General features: G+C 46.0%; 1 long non-coding RNA gene across 1 annotated transcript in view; it reads left to right on the plus strand.

Moving 5' to 3' along the window:
* The window catches only part of LOC128323106 (uncharacterized), a 32,734-nt gene extending 14,868 nt beyond the window's left edge, over window positions 1-17,866 (plus strand). The window contains exon 3 of the long non-coding RNA XR_008306170.1: window positions 17,593-17,866. This is a non-coding gene — a long non-coding RNA (uncharacterized LOC128323106). The remainder of the gene's footprint in view (window positions 1-17,592) is intronic.
* The last annotated feature ends 4,916 nt before the right edge of the window (window positions 17,867-22,782 follow it).

Raw genomic sequence — 22,782 nt, forward strand, 5'->3', positions numbered from 1 at the left:
TTTTTTTATTTGTAAACTATCTTGGGAAGTGCTGTGGATGAATTGTGGTCTATATAGTAAGGACCCAGGCTGTTACCCCAAATCTCCTTCAGAAGAAAGTGTGTATGTTCACACACCAGCCAAACTTACTCCAAAGTCCCTTCGAGATCCTTGGACCCACTCCACACACAAATCGGGCTTTGTCTTGCGGATTCTAGCTTATCTCTGTGTATTTTCGGGTTTTTAAAATGCTGGTTTTAAGCTACCTTTTCTGAAAACACAGGAGCAAATAGGGAGAGGCACTGGCCTAGAATCATTAGCGTGATAAGGGGGATACTCTCTTTAGAAATACAGATGCAGCTCTTTAGACAACTCCCCCCACACTGGCTAGAAAGAAAACACGGAGGCATGCTATGTGAACTTGCATCAAAACAAAACCCGAGAGCAGAGGGGAGGGGCTGCTTCCCTCAATGCCACAAGTGTGATTCGAAGTGGCTTCACTCAACAATTATCCCGCAGCATGAAGCCATGTGTGAATAACTCCCAGGATCTTTAATAGAATTTTAGCAAGTGTGGATTTTCTCATCCCTGTGTGACCTCATATTTTATCTGTCAATGTTCCCTTTTCTTCACAGAGCCCCCGTGATAAAGTCAGACTAAGCCGGAGTGGCTGATTTGTGAGAGTCATTTCTTTTCTATTGTCAATGCTATCTGGCAAGTTTAGTTCTCTATATGGGTCTATAGTTCTCTACTGAAAAATATTTGGACATCTCAGCTGGTGCTGAGTATTGTAGCCCAGCTGGTAGGAGGAGCACATACTGAGAACATATCACCCCCATTTAGGAACATAGGAAGCTGCCATATACTGAGTCAGACCATTGGTCTATCTAGCTCAGTATTGTCTTCACAGACAGGTGGCAGCTTCTCCAAGGTTGCAGGCAGGAATCTCTCTCAGCCCTCTCTTGGAGAAGCCAGGGAGGGAACTTGAAAACCTTATGCTCTTCCCAGAGTGGCTTCATCCCCTGAGGGGAATATCTTGCAGTGCTCACACGTAGCCTCCCATTCAGATGCAACCCAGGCAGACCCTGCTTAGCTAAGGGGAAAAGTCATGTTTGCTACCACAAGACCAGCTCTCCTCTCCATTGCATCCAATGTGCATTGGCTTCCAGCTTCCCCAAGTGGCAGGAATTCAGCAGTATTCTTGAACTCAAGCTTCCTTTGGAGAAGAGCTCATTGGAGGCTGATGATGACATTGTAATATTTGGTTACATATTTTCAATATTTTCAAATATACAGGTTGAGCACTAGATAGAGCTGAAATAGCAGGGCATTCCTATGAGCAGCAGCAAATTATATCAGATCCAAGAGAAAACCCTGCGCCCTAAGGTGCGTCAGCTCCTTCCCTTCCGCTTCTCTATTCCAGCCTCTCCAAAAACTCTCCACAACTCAGTTAAAGGTTGTGGCCATAGTAATTAGCTATGGTAGCAAAGAGGAATTTCCATATTCATGGGCAAGAAAGTTCAGTTACCAAATCCTGGAAACTGCAAATACTACTGATCAAACCCTCTCTCAAGGGTTTCGGCCCACTTGACAATGTCATCAGAGGGGGCTCTGCTCTGTGTGACAATGATGTGGGAGGCTCACTTGTCCTGCACGCAGGACAGGGCCTTCTCAGTCATTGCCCCCAGGCTTTGGAATGCTCTCCCGGTGGGCATCCGCTCCTCAGCCTCCATTACAGCTTTTAGAAAGCAAGTGAAATCTTGGCTTTTTACCCAGGCTTTTATATGAATGTGGTTTTCTTGTTGTTGCTGCTTCTGTGCTGTTTTTTGTGGTTTTCTTGTATAGATGCTTTTTAAACTTTTTCAATAGATTTGTATTTTCTTATGTTCTGATTGAGTATTTGTATTGTTTTAACTGCTTGATAGTTTTAAATTGGTTTTTTAAATGTATTGTAAACCACCTTGAGATTGTTTTTCCCAAGTTCCCCCCCTAACTTTGTTGAAAAGTGGAATATAAATATAAATATTCATCATATTTATATTATTTTAGTGAAAGGCAGCACATAAATCTAACAAACAAACAAACAAACAAACAAACAAACAAACAAACAAACAAACCTTCCTTGAGAGCTTCAAGAGGCATCTGGCCCGCCACCACTGGGACTCTATGGAGACTCTATGGAGCCCGGCTTCATCCAGCAGGGCAATGTTTATGTTCTTATAGCTAAAAGAAAGGGAGGCAATGTCAACATGCTCAACTGCTGTGAAGTAATAACCATAGCTGACATCAAGACCTGATTGGATGGATGACTTAATAATGGTTGACAAATCGCTGGTGAAATTGACCTAACAAGACAGAACATTTGAAGGAAAGTAAAGCGCTGTTCAGGACTGGCAGAGGAAATTACACTCGCTGCTCAGGTGGTGTGGCTGCAGTTCATTAATCTGGTCCCATGAATCAATTAGTATCATGTTCTTTTAATGTTTATTGTGAACCAACATGAGTGCGAAATAGGATTGGATCCTCTCGCAAAGCATAATCAACCTATGGAGACCACTGCCATAGGGCATCGTGATGCTCATGAACGCAAATGGTCCCTCCGCTGCCTCAAGGATTCTGCAGTTACACAGAGGATGGCTTGTTGCCATGATGACCTCCTTGTGAACTTCCCTGGACAATCTGGCTAATTACTGCTGGAAGACGGAATGCTCAGCTAGAGAGATCATTGCTCTGACTAAATGCAATCTTTCTGAAATTCTTATGTGGGTTGTAGACAGTCTGATTCAAGGCTCCAAACTTGCAGTTCTAATGCACGGTAGCAGTGGTGAAGTTAGAAGCTGGTGGGGCTAATTTGGGTTTTTTGTCGCCCCACTACAACAGTGTTTACATGAGCTATTTTAAATGTGTGGCCACCTAATGGCGCAGTGGGGAAATAGCTTGACTACCAAGCCAGAGGTTGCTGGTTCAAATCCCCGCTGGTATGTTTCCCACCTATATTGGGTAGCAGCGATATAGGAAGACGTCGAAAGGTATCATCTCATACTGCACAGGAGATGGCAATGGTAAAGCCCTCCTGTATTCTACCAAAGACAACCACAGGCCTCTGTGGTCACCAGGAGTCGACACCGACTCATCGGCACACTTTACCTATATTAAATGTGCCACTGTATATATTTTTGGTCCCCTGACCCCAAAGGTCTCACAATCTAAAAAGAAACATAAGGTAAACACCTGCGACAGCCACTGGAGGGATGCTGTGCTGGGGTTGGATAGGGCCAGTTGCTCTCCCCATGCTAAATATAAGAGAGTCACCACTTTAACAGGTGTCTCTTTGCTCAGTTAGGTGGGAGCTTCAGAGATGGAGCTGGTGGGAGCTCCAGAGATGGAGCCCCCCGTGGCAGTGCCCAAGGGGCCCAGAACCCCTAACATGACAGCCTCAGAACCTGAGCCCCCAGAGGAACCAGCCCCTCCTCAGTGCTGGCTGCAAATGAGGCAGGAACAACTAGAGAGGAGGAGAAGTGCCAGGCTTCAAGCCAGGAGGCTAGTCCTTTCAGCAAGTTGCTCTCTTAGCAGGAAGGTCCACTGGATTCAGAGGACTCTGCAATATGGTATGGGACAGGACAAACTTGAGGACTCTGAGGAAGAAACATGATGTGACATTCCCCAGGATTTAGGGGATCCGGTATCTTCTGAACCCCCTACTTTGACCCGAGGATGCCCCCTTGCCCTTTCTATCCTGCTCCAGTTCAGAAGATGAGGCTGAAGCTGCACCAGCTCCATTGCTGGTTCTTCAGCTATGCTGCAGCCATTGACTATGTGAGGAGGCCCCTTAAGCTTTTCAGCATTCTAGACCAGGGTGTGTGGCCAGGATCCACTTCCACCTCCACCTGACTTTTCAGGTTCTGATCTTGACTTGTGACTAGACATGACTTACCCGGCCCTGCACAGTCCTGACTTCCAGGCTTTTGACCTCTATTTGTAACTTGACCTGACCTATGATTGCTGCCTTGTAAACCTGGCTCCTGGCCTTGGCCTTTGACATTGATTCATGTCTAGCTCTCACCTGAGTCATTGCTGTGAGAGCAACACTGCTCATCTGTGCAAGACACAATAGTGGTGTATCACACAACACCGTGTACACAGACCTTACTGCAAGTACTGCTGTCCTGCAACACAGTCCTATCACAGCTGCGTGCATGCAGGAGGCAGGTTATGGGTGGTGCTCAAGCCACCTGGGTTCCCTTGAACATGTCAGCCAGTGGACTTACTTCTGAGCAAGCATGCACATGAATACTTAAGTTAGTTGATTGAATGATAGGGCCAAATGTAAGCACTAGGACTATTAAGGAGCACTAGGACTATTAAGGGCACATGTTTTATTTTTATAGTAAGCCAACTCTGCATTTAAGAAATCAGCTGAGCTCGGCTTTCCATGGAGCAACATCTGTGCTCCCCGGGAGCTCTCCTAGGTCCTGCAAAATTTGCTTCTGATTCTCTAGAATTTGTGTTGCAACGTTCTTTTCTTTATTCTAACAAATCTAGCTCTCAAGCACCATTCACTGCTAATAGGGTGGTTTAGGAAACCTCATTAAGGTAAACTGACCAGAAATTTCAGGAAATGTTAGATACTAAAATTCAAAGCAGGTGGGAGATTAGTTTTAAAACTCAGAGATTCATGCTGAAGTGGTGGAAGCCCGGTGTCTACCCCAATCCTATTTAATTTAACAGAGTAATCTGCCCTGGAATATTGGCATAAAGCCCTTGAAATGCCAACAGAACAATATGGTTTGTGATGGGCAGGATCAGCACTCCGTCTCATCCCAACTACTGATTTGATGGTACAACAAATCTCAGAAGTAGGCCATAAGTCACATGACCATCATAGTAAACTAAAGCTGGTGGCAGCGGCTCTTTTCTCTAATGTTTCTCTCTCTCTCTTTTAATTAAAGTTTTCATTTGTAGGTGATTTTTAAATTGTTAAATTGTTTTTGTATATATTTTAACTTGTTTTATGCTATTGTTAACCACCCAGAGATGAAAGTTTGGGGCAGTGTACAAATTTAATAAACAAGCAAGCAAATAATTGATTTTTCAAAGTCAATTTAAAAAAAAAGAAGGTACACTGAGCATCTGACTGGGGAGTCCAGAGTTCAAATTCCCATTCAGCCATGATACTTGCTGGGTGACTCTGGGCCAGTCACTTCTCTCTCAGCCTAACCTACTTCACAGGGTTGTTGTGAGGATACACTTAACTATATACACCACTCTGGGCTCCTTGGAGGAAGAGCAGAATACAAATGTAAAAATAGAAATAAAAATTAAAAATACAACTGCTTGCCATAGACTGGGGAAATGAACAATGTTTTCCATTGTCCATACCTACTGGCTCTGTGAATAGGCCCTGAACTGGTCCCCATTCTACTGTACTGAATGGCATGAACCTGTGGCAGAAGTGTTGGCCTGGCCAGTCCATTTGCATTACCCCAGATCCCCAGATCCAACACAGAGATATTTCATGCTGTTCCTATTGTAACTAAGTATTCCCCAGCAAAAAGTAGGTTACACAGCATTAGCATGGTCCTTTGTGGGCTGGCGTGGGGTTTTCTGCTCTGTTCCTTTCCCTGGTTGTCAGCTTTGCTCAGAGCACATTACATGCAGTTCAGAGAGATCTCTGAAGTCTCTGCTTGCTGACGAGACAGTGCGGAGGTTTTCCCTCTGTTCTTTTTGGTGATGGGTGTACTGGTTCCCAGAGAATCTGGGAAAGATAAAAGAAAGGTTGTTTAAAAATAGAGGAGATTGGTAATATATACTATTAAAAAGGAAATATATAGCAAAGCTCCACCACCCTTCCAATGCTACCATATTTACCACATTGTATAGGGTACCCTGAGAGTTTCAGCCTCCTACTTTATTCCCACACCCAACCAGCTGATCTTAATAAGTAAGCAAATAAAATGGTGGGAATATAAGAAGATGCGCCATCCCCCATGTGCGTGAGGAGGTGACCTTGATTCTGCCACCTTGATTCTAAGCATGTTGACTCAGAAATACATTCCACTGAATTCAGTGATATTTGGCATTTGCTTCTTATAAATCATTCATATGATTGCAGCTTTACTCTGCAGGCAAGTTCGACTGCTTCTCTGTAGAGTAGTGACTAAGAGACTGCAAGATAAATCAAAAGGTTCCCGATTCCAGGTGGAATTCCTGCCTGTGTATTTGTGCATCTAAGTGGCTGGAGGGAGAAGACAAAGGAAAGATTATTGGGGTACCAGTGAGGTAGCAAGATACTCTTTTGCCCCTACTTTTAATAGGGGAGGGAGGAGAGAAGGGTTTACTCAAGGGGGGGATCCTTGTCTGTGTAATCGTGTGTCTAAGTGGTTAGAGGGAGAGACAAAGGAAATATTTTCCTCCTCCGCTCATAACCTCTCATCACATGTGTGTGTGTGGGGGGGGTGGCTAGTTAGGGCGGCTGTTCCATGAGGCAAGGTGAGGTAGTTGCCTCAGGCAGCAGATTATTGGGGTATCAGTGAGGTAGCAAGATGCTCTTTTGCCCCTGCTTTTAAAAGGGGAGGAGGAGAGGAGGGTTTACACAAGGGAAAGCGGCAAGTAGCACCCTGCCTCAGGCACACAGAGACCTTGAGCTGCCACTGTGGGCCAGCATAATCAAGCAGCACTGTTGGCAACTACCGGTAGTGAGGATCCAGTGTCCTGGGGAAGCCCAGTGCTGCTGCCTGCTCTGCTTCTGGACTCTTGAGGAGGACTGAGCCAGCGACTGATGGCCACGAGCTACAGTTATTTACACTTTATGTTGAACATTGGTACAGCAGTACACTTCCGATCTGTACCGTGCATTTGAGAGCCTGTGCTCACTTTTTAAAGGGTTGCGGGTACATTCATTCGCACAAAGACATGTCCCTGTGTGTAGACATCTGTACACTCGTACAACATAATGTCTGGATGGGGCTAAGAACAGCAGTTTATCTGGGACGGGGGCAGAAAATCACAACAGAAAATCTGTGAACATTGGAGTGCATAGGATTGGTCTCAGCAATGGTGGTGTGGTGGGGTGGTTGTTGCTGTGATCCCTCATAGCAGATTGCATGTGCTCCCATCTTGAATTTGATGGGGCTGAGTCTTATGTAAGCACTGTAATGGTGGTTTGCTGGTACTGATGGCTATGAACCTCAGTGCCCTTGTTAATGTTCTGTCATCCATTCGCCTCCTAATGAGGGGTGTGCAGGCCTAGCACTCTAACCTGTAAATCATGTTAGCATTTCACACATGAAAGCTGAATTATCTGCATGGATTGCTATATGGTTTTTTGTCTTTGAAATCCTTGCACTGTGTAGCTTGCCTTAATAGAAAAGTCTATTTCCCCACTTCTCCATAGCTGTGCTGTGGTACACTGCACCTTTAAATAAACCACTGTGAGAAAAGCATGACAAAGTTCATGCAAGGGTCAGAGAAGTACTGGGCTCCTCTCTGCTTGAGAAACTAGTTATTTATTAATCATATTTAAAAGTTTTATAAAGGCTTAAAGAAAACCTCAGTCACAGACAGATTTTTAAATCCTGCTTCCCTCCTGGGTGATTCTTGTTGCTAGAGCTTGATTTTAATGCTTCCTTGTACAGCTAAGGTAATGAAGGCTTCAAGCAGCTCTCCTTCTGGGTTGAAGATGGATTCTGCAAAAATTCTGTTGCAACAGGATGGGGCCAGGGCTGGATTAACCCCCACTGCTTTGATTAACCTATCAAAGCAGAAGCTTTAGCCTCTCAAATTTTTAGAACCTAATTTAGGCCTTTCTGGTCCTTCCCCCCACTCCCCCATTAGCCTTCAGCCCGTCATAACCTTAATCTGGCCCTGGATGCCGGGATAGTACAGAAGTGTTTTCCACTTAAATGTGTGGGCTCAAAAATATATGCTGCCAGCCAATGTGATGTGGTGTATAGCATAATTGGCTTGGATCTTGGTCCAAATCCTCACTCACCCAGCCATAAAACAGAGGGCCAAACTAGGCATAATATGGGATATTCCTGATTTTTTTTTAAAGCAAGCACAGAGATGGCCCAAATTGGATCCAAGGAGCAGTGTTGGGGGAAAGGGTATTGACGGTTTCTTGCTGTGCTGTTTCCCAGATCAAAATTGTCCCTTTCTCAGTCTTCTGAGAAAAACAAACATTTAGGTACCTGTAATGGCATTGTGGGGAAGCAACCTGCCTAGAGAGCAGGAGACTGTTGGTTTGGTGTGTTTCCCAGAATATGGGGAACTCCTATATTGGACAGCAGCAATATAGAAAGGTGCTGAAAGGCATCATCTCATACTGCATGGGAGAAGGCAATGGTAAACCACTCCTGTATTCTACCAAGAAAACCCCATGGCTCTGTGGTTGCTAGGAGTCAACTCCAGCTTGACGACACAACCTTTCCTTTTCCTTTTCCTTGAATCTGGGGTTTTCCCCTCCCAGCAGGGCTAATAACAGCTGTCAGGGGTGTAGCTACAATTGAGTGGATGGTTTCAAAGAACCTGGGGCCCCCAGCTCCTGAGGGCCCCCAGCTCCACCACTCCCTATTTTCTTCATTTTCTCCCTCATTCCAAGGGGCTGTTGTGGAGAGAGGTGAAGATGGGCCCCTTCTCCCCTAGCTACGCCCCTGGCAGCTGTGGCTAATTTCACCTTGTGCAATAATTTCCCCAAGGGTGAAGATTATTTTGACTAGGGAAATGGCAAGGGGGAGAAAAGGTTAAGCCCACCATCCCTGTGCCACTGCCCCACTCCAATTCACCCCTCCCCTGAAGTTGCTTTTAAAACATCCCAGGGGATCTGAAAATCTCATCCTGTCTCACATGCAGTTTGGCCCCAGGAGGGCTTTACTGCCCCGACTCTCCTTTGGGAGAGAGTGTGTGTGTTCACACACCAGCCAAACTTGCCCCGAACTCTTGACAAGAGTTCCCACTCCACACATGTCGGGCTTTGTGATGCAAATTCTAGCTTATCTCAAGGCATTTTTGGATTTTTAAAATGCTGGTTTTAAGCTACTTTTTCTGAAAACGCCGGAGCAAACAGGGAAAGGTGTGGATATAGAATCATTAGCATGATAAGAGGCATGGTCTCTTCAGAAATAAAGATCTATCTCTGCAGGGAACTCTCCCCCCTCCCCCATTGGTTAGGAAGGAAAACACTGACGCCTGCCATGTGTCCTTGCAAAAACGAAACCCAAGAACAGAGGGGAGGGGCTGCTTCCCTCAATGCCACGAGTGTACTTCGAAGTGGCTTCACTCAACATTTACCCTGTAGCCTGAAGCCAAGTGCAAATAACCTCCAGCTGATCCTGTTCCTTCTATTCTCTGCCTTACAAGAGATCTGTGAGTGAGATCAGAGTGTGAGAGAGAAAAAGAGTTGGATAATTTTTGAATTTTACATTTCCCAAAAAAATAATTTTGTTTAATAACACTGTTTTCATGTGAAGTCTTTGACAATAAGAGGGATGTTTGTTCCGATTGCCACCCTGCCCTACTATCCCTCTGTCAACCTGATATATTCTGATAACAGCTTAAGTTTTAACCTAAGTATTCTGTAGAGGGCTTCTCCTATGACCACCTTAAGAATATCTAGAAATCATCTTAATAAACTGTGAGCAGAGTCTTGTGGTACCTTAATGACCGACACATTTATTGAAATGTCATTTTTCATGAGTTGTGGTCCATTTTATCAGATGCATGAAGCGTGATATGCACAGAAACATTTTTTTCTATTTTTCTATACCTATGTATATATCTGTCTGCCGACTGAGGATAACTCTTCTTGCATCTGATGAGGTGGATTGTAGTCATAAAAACACAAGAACAGCCTTGCTGGATAAGGCCCAGGGCCTATCTATTCTGGCATCCTGTTTCACACAGTAGCCCACCAGATACCTCTGGGAAGCTCTCAGTCAAGAGGTGAGGGCATGCCCTTTCTCTTGCTGTTGCTCCCCTGCAACTGGTATTGAGAGGTATATTGCCTCTGAGGCTGGAGGTGGCCTATAGCCACCAGACTAGTAGCCATTGATAGATTTGTCCTCCATGAATTTGTCTAAGCCCCATTTAAAACCATCCAAGCTAGTGGCCATCACCATATCCCATGGCAGAGAATTCCATGGATTAATTAATATGCATTGTGTGAAAAAGTACTTCCTTTGGTCAGTCCTAAATTTCCTGACCTTCAGTTTCATGGGATGGCCCCTAGTTCTAGTGTTGTGAGAGAGGGAGACAAATCTTTCTCTGTTCACTCTCTCTACTATCTCTGTATATAATTTTCTAAGGCGTACCTGTGGCTAATCCTGTGTGTGGCAGCTCCCATGAGAGTTTGCGAGCAGAAGCACAGTAGTGATTGGGCAGTGGAGATTCCGTATACAGATAGGGAAAAGGAGCCTGTGAGAGCAGAAGCACCATGGTGATTGGGAAATGGGGATTCCATATGCAGATTGGGAGGAGGAGCCTGTGATGGTTAAGGACAGTTGGAATGCAACTGTTACTGGTCAGAATATGTTCTTGATTGTAGAGGAAAGAAATCTATATATATAAAAGGATAGTGGGCAGGGGTCTGCAAAGAGAGGGGTTGTAAGGAAGGAAAGAGCCCATTCAGGAGAAGGAGGCTGCCGTTTTGTGAATTAGATGAGGAAACAAGATGAACAAGATCTGTTAACTCAGGAAGGGAGAGAGAGAGAAAGAGAGAGGAGGGGAAGAAAGACAGAAGAGCGAGTGGGAAGAGCGACTGGAGGAGAGAGAAAGAGAGAAAAATAAGGGAGGGTAAGAGAGAAAGAAGGAAGGGCGAGGGACAGCCTGGGCCTGTCAGCGGCCTGAGGGAAATGAGCAGCCATGGAAGTGGCGGCAGCAAGGAAGGGCCCAGTCAACCGCTGCTGCTGCTCCTGTGTGGAGGAGCAGAATCAGGGCTCGGGTGAAGATGGGGAGGTCTCTGGGGATAGAGGGCTGCAGCTTGATCAATAGGCTCCAGCAATGCTGCAGCCATGACCAAGAGGGGTGAGGGGGGTGGAGTAAAGGGATGGAGGAGGAGGAGCAGGAGTGTGGCTCAGGTGAGGGTGGAGAGATCTCTGAGGTGAGGGGGGCTGTGGCAGAGGGTGAGGGGGGCAATCAAGTACTAGCATGCAGATGCTCTGTGTGGGTTAAGCTAGTATGCATGATTTTATATACCTCGATCATGTCTCCCATAGTCGTCTCTTTTTCAAAATAAAGAGCCCCAGATGGTCTAGGAAGGTGCTCCAGGCCCCTGATCATCTTGGTTGCCCTCTTCTACACCTTTTCCAGTTCTACAATATCAGGGGCGTAACAAGGCTGGAGTGGGCCCAGAGACAAAAATTTTAAATGGGCCCCTCGCTGATACACACACAGACACTTCACAATATATAGTCATGTGACTTGCCTCTGGGGGGCCCCTTGAGGTGTGAGGGCCCCCAGGCAGCCACCTCCCCTTGCCTAATAGTAGTTACGCCCCTGTACAATATCCTTAAGATACAGTGACCAGAACTGTACACAATACTCCAAATGTGGCAGCACCATAGATTTGTATAAGGGCATTATAATACAATTGTCTGTTGCCAGCCTCAAAGGGTCAATTCCTGGAAACCCTTGTGGTTGGTGAATTCACAGTTGATGAGGTATAGCGATGCATGGGAAATGGGGTTAGGGGAATTGCAGCTGGAAAAGACAGGAAAAAAGATAAAAAATAGAAAAACTTCCCATGGCCCCCGAAAATGATCCCATGACCCCCATAAATGACTCCCAGACCCACCAAAATTGCGCTCTAACCCCCCAAAATCTACCCTGAACCCCCCAAACCACCCCTGACCCTGGAAATGGCCTCTGGACCCCCAGAAATGACCCCCCAAATGCCCCAAATTTGGAAAAAATGTTGCCAAACCATGGATACTTAGGTCATGGTTGGAGGGTTGGCGAGGGTGGACACAATTTCCCAGTCGCAGATACAAAAATCCGCAATTGGGAAATCCGTGGGTAGCAAGAGACGACTGTACTAGCATTCTATATACTAGCATTATAATATTAGCATTCTTATTTTCAATCCCCTTCCTAATGATCCCTAGCATGGAACTGGCTTTTTTCACAGCTGCTGCACATTGAGTCGACACTTTCAACGAGCTGTCCACCATGACCCCAAGATCTCTTTCCTGGTCAGCTACTGACCCCATCAGTGTATATGTGAAGTTGGGGTTTTATTGCCCCAATATACATCACTTTACACTTGCTTACATTGAACTGCATTTGCCATTTTGTTGCCTACTCTCCCAGTTTGGAGAGATCCTTTTGGAGCTCCTCACAATCTGTTTTGGATGTCACTACCCTCAATAGTTTAGTGTCATTTGCAAATTTGGCCACTTCGCTGCTGACCCCAACTTCTCAATCATTTATGAACAAGTTAAAGAGCACTGGTCCCAGTACAGATCCCTGGAGGACCCCACTTCTTACTTCCCTCCATTGTGAAAACTTTCCATTTAATTCTGCCCTCTGTTTCCTGTCCTTCAACCAGTTACCGATCCACACATGTACCTGGCCCCTTATTCCATGACTCCTAAGTTTACTCAAGAGCCTTTGGTGAGGAATTTTGTCAAAAGCTTTTTGGAAGTCAAGTATACTATGTCATGCCTTTATCCACATGCCTGTTGACACTCTCAAAGAACTCCAAAAGGTTAGTGAGGCAAGACTTGCTCTTGTGGAAGTCATGCTGGTTCTCTTTCAGCAAGGCCCATTCTTCTATGTGTTACACAGTTTTGATTTTGTCCTGAAGTATGCTTCCCATCAATTTACCCGGCACCAAAGTTAAGCTAATCGGCCTGTAATTTCAAGGACGCCCCCCCCCCCCCACACCTGCCAATCCCTTTTTGAAAATCAAAGTTACATTTGCTGCTTTCCAGTCCTCTGGTACAGAGCCTGACTGTCGGGACAAGTAACATATTTTTGCTAGGAGATCAGCAATTTCATATTTGAGTTCCTTCAGAACTCTTGGGTGGATGCCATCTGTTCCTGGAAGTTTTTTACACAGGGCTTTTAAAGCCCTTTAATTCACATCTCCTCCGGAATGGAGGGGGTGCATTCGCATATCCACCAGACTTACCCTGAAGTCTCTGAGAGTTATCAGGGAGCAGTTCACACACAATTCGGGTTTTTCACTGCACGTTAGAGTGTAGCCCAATTTATATCTGGGGTTAAAAAATCCACTATTTGTGTTGGGTTTTTGGGACAATTCTGAGTTCTCAGTAAAACCTCCCAGTAAACTTGCATCCTCTCTTATCACCTCAAATTGGCCCAGTTCTTCAGCCTCCAAGCCTGAGAAGCTCAGTTCCAGAGAGGGTATATGGTCAGTGTCCTCCGCCATGAAGACAGACACAAAAAACCCATTCAACCTTCTCTGCAATCAACTCAGCCTCCTTAATAATCCCTTTCACATCCTCATCATCTAAGGGTCCAACCACCTCCCTGGCAGGTTTTCTGCTGCTGATATATTTAAATAAGTTTTTGTTATTCCCCTTGACATTTCTAAGTATATGCTCTTCAAACTCTCTTTTTGCATAGTACAGTATACTGCACAAGATTACAGTATTCCTTAGAAGTTTGTCTTTGAGGAGGAAAGCCGGTCTTATGGTAGCAAGCATGAATTGTCCACTTTACTAATCAGGGTCCACCCTGGTTTGCATTTGAATGGGAGACTACATGTGAGTGCTGTAAGACATTCCCTTTAGGGGATGGGGCCGCTTGGGGAGAAATATCTGCATGCATGCATGTAGAAGGTTTCAAGTTCCCTCCCTGGCATCTCCAGATAGGGCTGAGAGAGACTCCTGCCTGCAGCCTTGGAGAAGCTGCTGCCAGTCTGTATAGACAATACTACTGAGCTAGATGGACCAATAGTCTGACTCGGTATAAGGCAGTTTCCTATATTCCTATGAGATGTCACAAAACTGTTGTTTTTTTGCTGCAACAGTTAAACATGGTTCCCCCTCTGTATGCAGGCAGCATGTTATATCATGCCATTTAAATTTGTTAAAAATGTATTTCCCTTTAAAAACATATATATTTTTTAGCATTCCACCTGAGAAAGTGTTCTGTGAAACTCAAATGCTTGCCCAACACATTGTGAATCTTGTTTTCTCCTTTTAAATGTTTGTTAGTTTTGCTTCTACTTGGATTTTTTGCTGATGGACCAATGCATCTTCCAAGCCCCACCCCCTGTAGTGGCTAAGAGTGAGAGTTGGGAAGTTTCCAGTTTAAATCTTACCTCAGCCATGCATAATCTTAACCTCAGCCTGGCTGCCTGCAATACAGAAATAATAATATTGGTTTGCCTGATGGGGCTGTTGTAAAGCTATTGTGAAGAAATGAATGCAAAGTGCTTTGAACATCTGAAATGTGCTGCAAGTTTGCTAATAATTACTACACAATTGATTTACAATACCAGCAGACATATAGCTCTGTTAAGTTCAATTAAAGTGCTGCGTTTTAATATGTGATTAATAAAGCACTTCATAATCCATTTATGTTTTGAGACAGAAATTATTTAATGTAGTTTCACTTGCACTGAGCTCACTCCCACCGGGTGACATCTGCAGCAGAGATCTTGATCTGATGCTGAGCTCCAGATTGGGATGTGGTTTTTTAAAAGATGAGTATATAGCGCCATCTGGTGCCTTGCTGATGGTTTGCTTTTCCTTCAGAACACCAGCCCTGATCTATTTATCAGTGGCGGGTGGAGGTGCTTTATGTTAGGACCAAACTGGATGAGATTATGGCAAACCTGTGGGTCAGAAGCAAGTTGCTATTAGTTCCCTATAAACAGGAGAAGTAGGAGGAGATTTAAGATGCAGGAAGGAGAACTGAAGCGGTACCCTATCGTTACAAAAGGAAGTACCTGTTCAAACGGTGCATAATTAATCAATGGAATTTTCTGCCACAGGATGTGGTGATGGCCAACAAGGATCGCTTAGACAAATTCATAAGTCTGTCAGTGGCTACTAGTCTTGATGGCTATAGGCTACCTCCAGGCTTAGAAGCAAGATGCCTCTAAATACCAGTTGCAGGGGAGCAAAAGCAGGAGAGAGGGCATGCTCTCACCTCTTGCCTATGGGCTTCCCAGAGGCATCTGGTGGGCCACTGTGTGAAACAGGATGCTGGACCAGATGGGCCTTGGGCCTGATCCAGCAGGGCTGTTCTTGTGTTGGTAGCAGGAGCTTCATCTGAGGGCAGGCAAGCTTTTTACCCATAAGTGTCCTGGGGCTCAGTGCCCAAAACAAATCATGAGATCGGATAGTCCCAAAATGAAAACAAATGAGACCTGGAAATGAGTAGGGGTTCCAAAGTGAGGAAGCCACCTAATGGTGCAGTGGGGAAGTAACTTGCCTAGGGAGTAAGAGGTTGCTGGTTTGAATCCCCGCTGGTATTTTCCCCAGACTATGGGAAACACCTATATAAGGGCAGCTGCGATATAGGAAGATGCTGAAAGGCATCAACTCATACTGTGTGGGAGATGGCAACAGTAAACCCCTCCTGAATTCTACATTTCACATTTCACAGGTGAAAATAGATACTTCTATGCTTGAGCAATGCAGCTCTTCTCATCAAACCACTCCATTATTATTACACATTGCTGAAGACTCCTTTTCCTGTCTGCTCTATATGTTTGCTTTGTGTAAAGTAATTGTAACAGTTCCTTAAAAAAAAAACGTAAGGATGTTTAATATAGTCCTTAATCACACAGTCTGGTTATGTGTTATATAAAATCATGGCACTTCAAACACATTCAGCAGCGGTTACTACCTGCATACACAAGTAGTTCTGGGAGATGGAAGGGAAGCTTGTGTATTCTCATACATGTTTGCAGAGGTGTTCTTCTTCCTTTTTAAATTACCCGATTGCAACAACCGGGACAGAACAGAGACAAAGCCGTATTGCTGTACTCCGGGATTGCTGTGGGTGTGGAATACTAAGGTAGCCCTGATGCTATTCAGAAAAAGTGGTGGTGGAAGCAGCATTTCCACAGTTTCCTCTGTTCGTGGCAATGAAGAAACTTGCAGAAACACTGCTTCTGCAACTGCTGCTTCTGAACAACACCAGGACACTGAAAGTGTCGACTCAATGTGCGGCAGCTGTGAAGAAGGCCAATTCCATGCTAGGGATCATTAGGAAGGGGATTGAGAATAAAACGGCTCATATTCTAATGCCCTTATATAAAACTATGGAGTGACCACACTTGGGTGGGTGAGTGGGCAACAAAATGACAAATGCAGTTCAGTGTTGGCAAGTGTAAAGTGATTCACTTTGGGGTAAAGATCTCCAACTTAAAGTATAAGCTGATGGGATCTGAGCTGTTGGTGACTGACCAGGAGAGGAATCTTGGGGTCGTGGTGGACAGCTTGTTGAAAGTGTCAACTCAATGTGCAGCAGCTGTGAAAATGCCAATTCCATGCTAGGGATCATTAGGAAGGGGATTGAAAAGAAAACTGCTAATATTCTAATGCCTTTATACAAAAACAATGGTGCAGCCACACCTGAAGTACTGCGTACAATTCTGGTCGCCACATCTACAAAAGGTCATTGTTGAACTGGAAAAGGTACAGAAGAGGGCAACCAAGATGATCAGGGGCCTAGAGCACCTTTCTTATGAGGCACGACTACAACACCTGGGGCTTTTTAACTTAGAAAAAAAGACGACTGCGGGGAGACATGATAGAGGTCTATAAAATCATGCATGGTGTGGAGAAAGTGGATAGAGAGACATTCTTCTCCCTCTCCCATAACACTAGAACCAGCGGTCATCCCATGAAATTGATTGCCGGGAAATCTAGGACCAACAAACAGAAGTACTGCCATGAGATGTGGTGACAGCCAACAATCTGGATGGCTTTAAGAAGGGTTTGGATTGCTTAATGGAGGAGAGGTCTATCAATGGCTACCAGTCAGAGGGCTGTGGGCCACCTCCAGCCTCAAAGGCAGGATGCCTCTGAGTACCAGTTGCAGGGGAGTAACGGCATGCCCTCAACTCCTGCCTGTAGGCTTCCAGTGGCATCTGGTGGGCCACTGTGTGAAACAGGATGCTGGACTAGATGGGCCTTGGGCCTGATCCCGCGGGGCTGTTCTTATGTTCTTATGACTGACCTAGAAGCCTTGCAGCAGCTCTGGGGCACAGCATTACAGCTCCATCATGTTATCATGTCAGCAACCAACTTATTAGGGACAGGTACTAGAAAAGGAGGATGATCCAGGGTAAATAGGGACAACCAGAGCCCATGCAATGTTCTGGATGTTTTGCTACAGTGGTGCAACACCATGAGACACAGAATAATAGAACGTTAGAGTTGGAAGGGACCCTGGAGGTCTTTTAATCCACCCCCACCCTTGCTCGGTGCAGGAAACAGCTACAGCATCCCTGACAGATGGTTCTGCCCAGACACAGTTTGAAAACCTTCAGCGAAGGAGAGCCCACCACAGCATGAGGCAGATTCTTTCTGTGTCAAACAGCTTTTACAGCTAGGAAACTCTGTTTCAATTGTCCAAACATTTTTAGTTTTCCCAGCACTGTTGACACACCCAATTTCTTTTCTTGTTCCACAGGATCAGGATGAAGCTCTGCCCAGGACAAAATGACACTGAAGATGCAAAGCTGAGTCAGAGTTGTCTGTTCAGTTCAACCATTTTGTTCCATAGGACAAAAGCTATTCATAGCTGCATGACCAGCAAATTCCTATCGCTTTCAAAATGCAGGAAATTACAGGGGGAAATATGAGCTAGTTGAAATTTAAGGGGTAGTGGTGAGATCCTGCAAACAATAAGTGGCACCAAGAGTTTAGAATAGAGGCAGGAGCTCTATTCTTTGGAATTTTAGAAATGTAAGGAAATAAAATTGAATTTTCCTATCTTGTTTTCATTTTATTGCTATCTTTAGACAGCAACCGAACTACAACAAATTCTTCTAGTAAGAACTAATCTGCTTATTTCCCTTTCACTTCCCCACAACTGGACTAAATTTGGTCTAAATTGGTTAGGCAGTTTACAAGTTAGCCCACTTGCGCCTCAAACGCCCATGTGTCTGTCATCTTGAATTGAGGTGAATGACATCATCACAAACTATGCATGTGAGATGTGTGCCTACAGCTGTAGCAAATTTGGGTCAAATCAGTTCTGTGGCTCACAAGTTAGCCCACTGCACCTCGAAGGTTTATGCATGTGCCATCTTGAATCAGAGTGGATGACATCATAACAAATTATGCTTTTGAGGTGTCCCTGTGTGTCACTCATTACAACTGTACTAAATTTGGTTCAAATTGGTTAGACAGTCCACAAGTTAGCCCATTTGCGCCTCAAATGTTCACACATCCCCCATCTTGAATAAGGGTGGATGACGTCATTACAAATTATGCCACTGAGCAAATTTGGTTCAAATCGGTTAGGCGGATCATACATTAGCTCACTTGCACCTCAAATGTTTATGCATCCGCCATCTTGAATTGGGGTGGGTGACATCATCACGGATTATGCCGTCGAGGTGTCCCTATGTGCTCCCTACAACTGTACCCAATTTGGTTCATATTGGTCCAGGCACTGTGAAGTTGATGTGGGACACAGACACACAATGCATTGCCAGCTGATCTCATAAGCCTACTGGAAAGTAGGTTAAAAATGAACAAAACAAGGCACATTAAAAATGACAGTATCATTTGAGTGTATTTCAATTTACATAAACTAGAGGACATAGCAGTCCCCCATAATAACTGCTGAAAAAGTTAGCAAGGTAATGGAGACTGTGAGGCTCTCCATACAAGCAGTCCACACGATCAAACACCTAGCCCTGGGTGGCTGGATCAACCGCCCATACGTCTACTGGCACCATCACAGAGCCAGTAGGGGCTGTGGGGATCGGGGTCACCTGGCCCCCAGAGGTCCCAGGATGCCCCGTGCAAGTGCACAGGGCATCCTGGGGAGACCCCCAAGACTGAGAGATTTGTTTTAGCCTCTAGGCAGGGGTTTCCTCACAAGTCAGCGCGGTGCAGAGCCGTGCCGTGGCAACTCACGATTGCCAAGATGAGGTTAGCGGAACACTCGCTCCGCTAACCTCATTTGGCAGGCTAGCCACCAGAGAACCACTGGCTCACGATGGGGGGAAACCGGGCTCCTTTAGCCCGGTTTCCCCCCATCGTGAGAATAGTCTCAAAGTCATGAATGAAAAGGACAGAGTGGGGTTTTGATTAATTTAAAACAAAGAGAGGGGAAAAGATTGACCTGGTGGTGCAAGATATGAACAATGAACTAGATACGTAGCTGGAACTGTGCCAGGTTATTCCTTTTGATGTAAATGGTACTCAGAGGGTTTGCTACCTTCATTGTTTGATATATTCTTCAGACACTTGGGTCCCTTGCCTGCAGCACATGATTAAGGCTTTAATGGGAGGGATGTCATATGCCTCTTAATTCACATAACTTTTCCTAAGTTTGGTTTTTACTGTGGTATAGAGGGCTGGTAATTCACTTTATTTACTTAAACTTAACGCAAAATAATTTGAGGCAAACTATTTGGATTAAAGTCCATCGAAAATCAGGAAAAAACCAGAAGCCCTACTTGCTGTACTTGTTCTGGGACAGGATCACTTCAAACTGCAGATTGGGGATCTCAGTGTTTCTCTGATGTCCTTCACTGCACATACCAATTAGGAGCCATCTCTCTGCTGTGCTAGTTGTGTGGGAACTTTTTTTGTTCTTAATTAATGGATCATTAACGAATCAAGATTGTCCACCAGTTGCTTGAAATAGTGCAGTCTAGCAACAGATTAGGGTGCTGATGGGAGATTAAATTCCTAATTTCTCACATTCATATCCTACCATTCATCCAAAGAGCTCAGGATGATGTATGTGGTTTCTCCCTGTCCCACGATGTCCTCACAACAGCCCTGTGAGGTTGGTTAGGCTGAGAGAAAGTGACTGGTCCAAGGTCACTGAGTGAGATTACTTCGAAACGATCTCCACGGAACTCAATGACCCTTCTGAGTAAAATATGCATAGGAAGGGATCAGATTGTTAGTATGGTAGTTTCAGTCAACAGCGGGATATCTGTTCTACAGATCTTTACAATGCAGATTCAAGGAGGAATACCTATTCTTTCATATTCTCTTAATTCCTTATTCACAATCAAATAGTTTGTATGTGCCAGCTGTAACATGAGGAATGTGTGTGTATATGTTTTTCTCAGCACACTATTCCAATGCTACACAGTCATGTGGTGGTAGTAGAGAGAACTCTGAACCATCTCTAAACATACAGTTTGAATATTTCATACTTTACTGGCGCAAAATTAACATAGATCTACCCACAAGTAAGCACTCGAGCTGGCTGCTTCACACAACACATTGGGTACTCCACTCACAATTAATGTGTAGCATTTGTTGCTCTTCATAGAAAATGTCCCTAATAGAAAATGTCCAGCACCTCTTGCTTTAATTCAGCTCTGAAGACAGACATAGTCTGAATTACAAACAAGTTATTCTATTAAGAACTAACCTATCTACCTTCTTTTCACTATCCTTACAACTGGATTAAATTTTGTCCAAATCTGTTAGGCAATTCACAAATTAGCCCACTTGCACCTCAAATGTTTAAGCATCCGCCATTTTGAATTGGAGTGGATGACATCATCACAAACTATGCCACTGAGGTGTCCCCATGTGTCATTCACTACAATTGTACCAAATTTGCTTCAAATCGGTTAGACAGTCCACAAGTTAGCCTACTTGCTTCTCAAACATTCACGTGTCCAACAACTTGAATCAGGGTGGATGACATCATCACAAACTACACCATTGAGGCATCCGCATGTGTCCCTACAGCTGTAGCAAATTTGGTTCAAATTGGTTAGGTGGTTCAAAAGTTAGCTCACTTGTGCTTCAAACATTTATGTGTTTGCCATCTTGAATTGGGAGAGCAAAAAAGTGGGTCTGGAGTGGGGGCGGCAATATCACAGGTAGCGGGCAGAGGGAGGTATGGCGGTGGGAGTTGGGCAGGCCGTTACAGGGGGAAACGGTCCAGGCAATTGAGGCCTGTTCCTTTTTCTGGCCCTTCTCCCAACCCTCTGACCCCAGGGAGCTCTGAAAACACTCCCTCGAGGATTAGGGTGCTGCTGCTGAATGGCAGGTCAGTTAACGCAAAAACCTCTCTCATCCACGATTTGATTGTGGATGAGCGTGCTGACCTGGTATGTGTGACGGAGACCTGGTTGGATGCGCTGGGCGGGGTTGGTCTCCCTCAGCTCTGTCCTCCAGGTTTCCAGATCATGCAACAGCCCCGCCTTGAGGGTCGGGGAGGAGGCGTTGCATTCATCTTTCGTGAGATTCTTCCCATTTCCAGGTGCCCGGTCAGGCAATCTCAGAATTTCGAGTGTTTGTCCTTGAGGGTGGGCCTCCGAGATAGGCTGGGGATTCTGCTGGTGTACCGACCACCCTGCTGCACTTCAGTCTCCCTACCTGAGCTGGCGGGGGTGGTCTCGGAGGTGGCTTTGGGTTCACCCAGGCTTATTGTCTTGGGGGATTTCAATGTCCACGCTGAGGCCCCCCTAGTGGGTGCGGCTCAGGATTTCATGGCCTCCATGCCAACCATGGGCCTGTCTCAATTGGTATCGGGCCCTACCCACGTTGCGGGACACACTCTAGATCTGGTTTTTGCAGACCGGGAAATAAATGATCTGGAGGTGGGAGAATTTAAGATCACTCCTTTGTCATGGACAGATCATCATCTGGTGGGGTTTAGTTTGACTGCTCTGTCTGCCCTCTGCAGGGGTGGTGGGCCAATTAGGATGGTCTGCCCCCGGAGGCTTATGGATCCGCTTGGATTCCAGATGGCCCTTGGGGAGTTTCCAGTGTCCAGAGCCCCTGGCGATCGGAGGCCCGGTCTACTCAGCGATCGGAGGCCCGGTCTACCCGGCGGGAAAGGGCCGGGTAGACCGGGCCTCCGATCGCTGGGTAGACCGGGCCTCCGGCGATCGGAGGCCCGGTCTACTCAGCGATCGGAGGCCCGGTCTACCCGGCCCTTTCCCGCCGGGTAGACCGGGCCTCCGGAGAACGGCGTGTTTTGCGGCGCGTGCATGCGCGCGCGCACAAGCCGCCATTCTTCAGGAGGCCTTCCGAACGAGAGGAGCTCTGTGCCGGAGCTCCTCTCGTTTTTTATCCAGTGTTCGAGCGGGTGAGCGAGCGGGTGGGTGGGTGGGTGGGAGGGCAGCTAGCTGGGAGGGAGGAAGGGCTGGCTGGCTGGCTGACTTTGGGGGTTATTTCGCCGTGGCGGCGGCGGCGGCGGGGGCGGGCGGCTGGTTTCCAGTGCCCCTATACTGTTCAATACGGGCGCTGGCGGGGGCAAGGAGGCGGGAGGGCTAAGCAAGCCCTCCCGCCCTTAAAGGCATACCCCCCACCCGGACCCGAACCAGGCAGGGCCGGACCGGTCCGGCAGTTCGGCCATTCTTTGGAATGGCCGCCGGACCGGTTCGGGCACACTGCTAGCCTCTGGTACCATCTGGTCCCGTTGTGTTGGATTCTTTTCAGTTGGTGTGGCCTGAGGATGTGGACAAGATCCTGGGCAGTGTGCGGGCGACTTCGTGCGCTCTTGACCCTTGCCCTTCATGGCTAATAAAAGCTGCCAGGGAGGGGACGGGCAGATGGCTGGAGGTGATCGTTAATGCTTCATTAAGGGAGGGCAGGATGCCATCGTGCCTCAAGCAGGCGGTGGTAAGACCACTATTAAAAAAGCCCTCCCTTGATCCCTCCAACC

The sequence above is a fragment of the Hemicordylus capensis genome, chromosome 4 (genome assembly GCF_027244095.1).
Source record: "Hemicordylus capensis ecotype Gifberg chromosome 4, rHemCap1.1.pri, whole genome shotgun sequence".
Lineage (NCBI taxonomy): Eukaryota > Metazoa > Chordata > Lepidosauria > Squamata > Cordylidae > Hemicordylus > Hemicordylus capensis.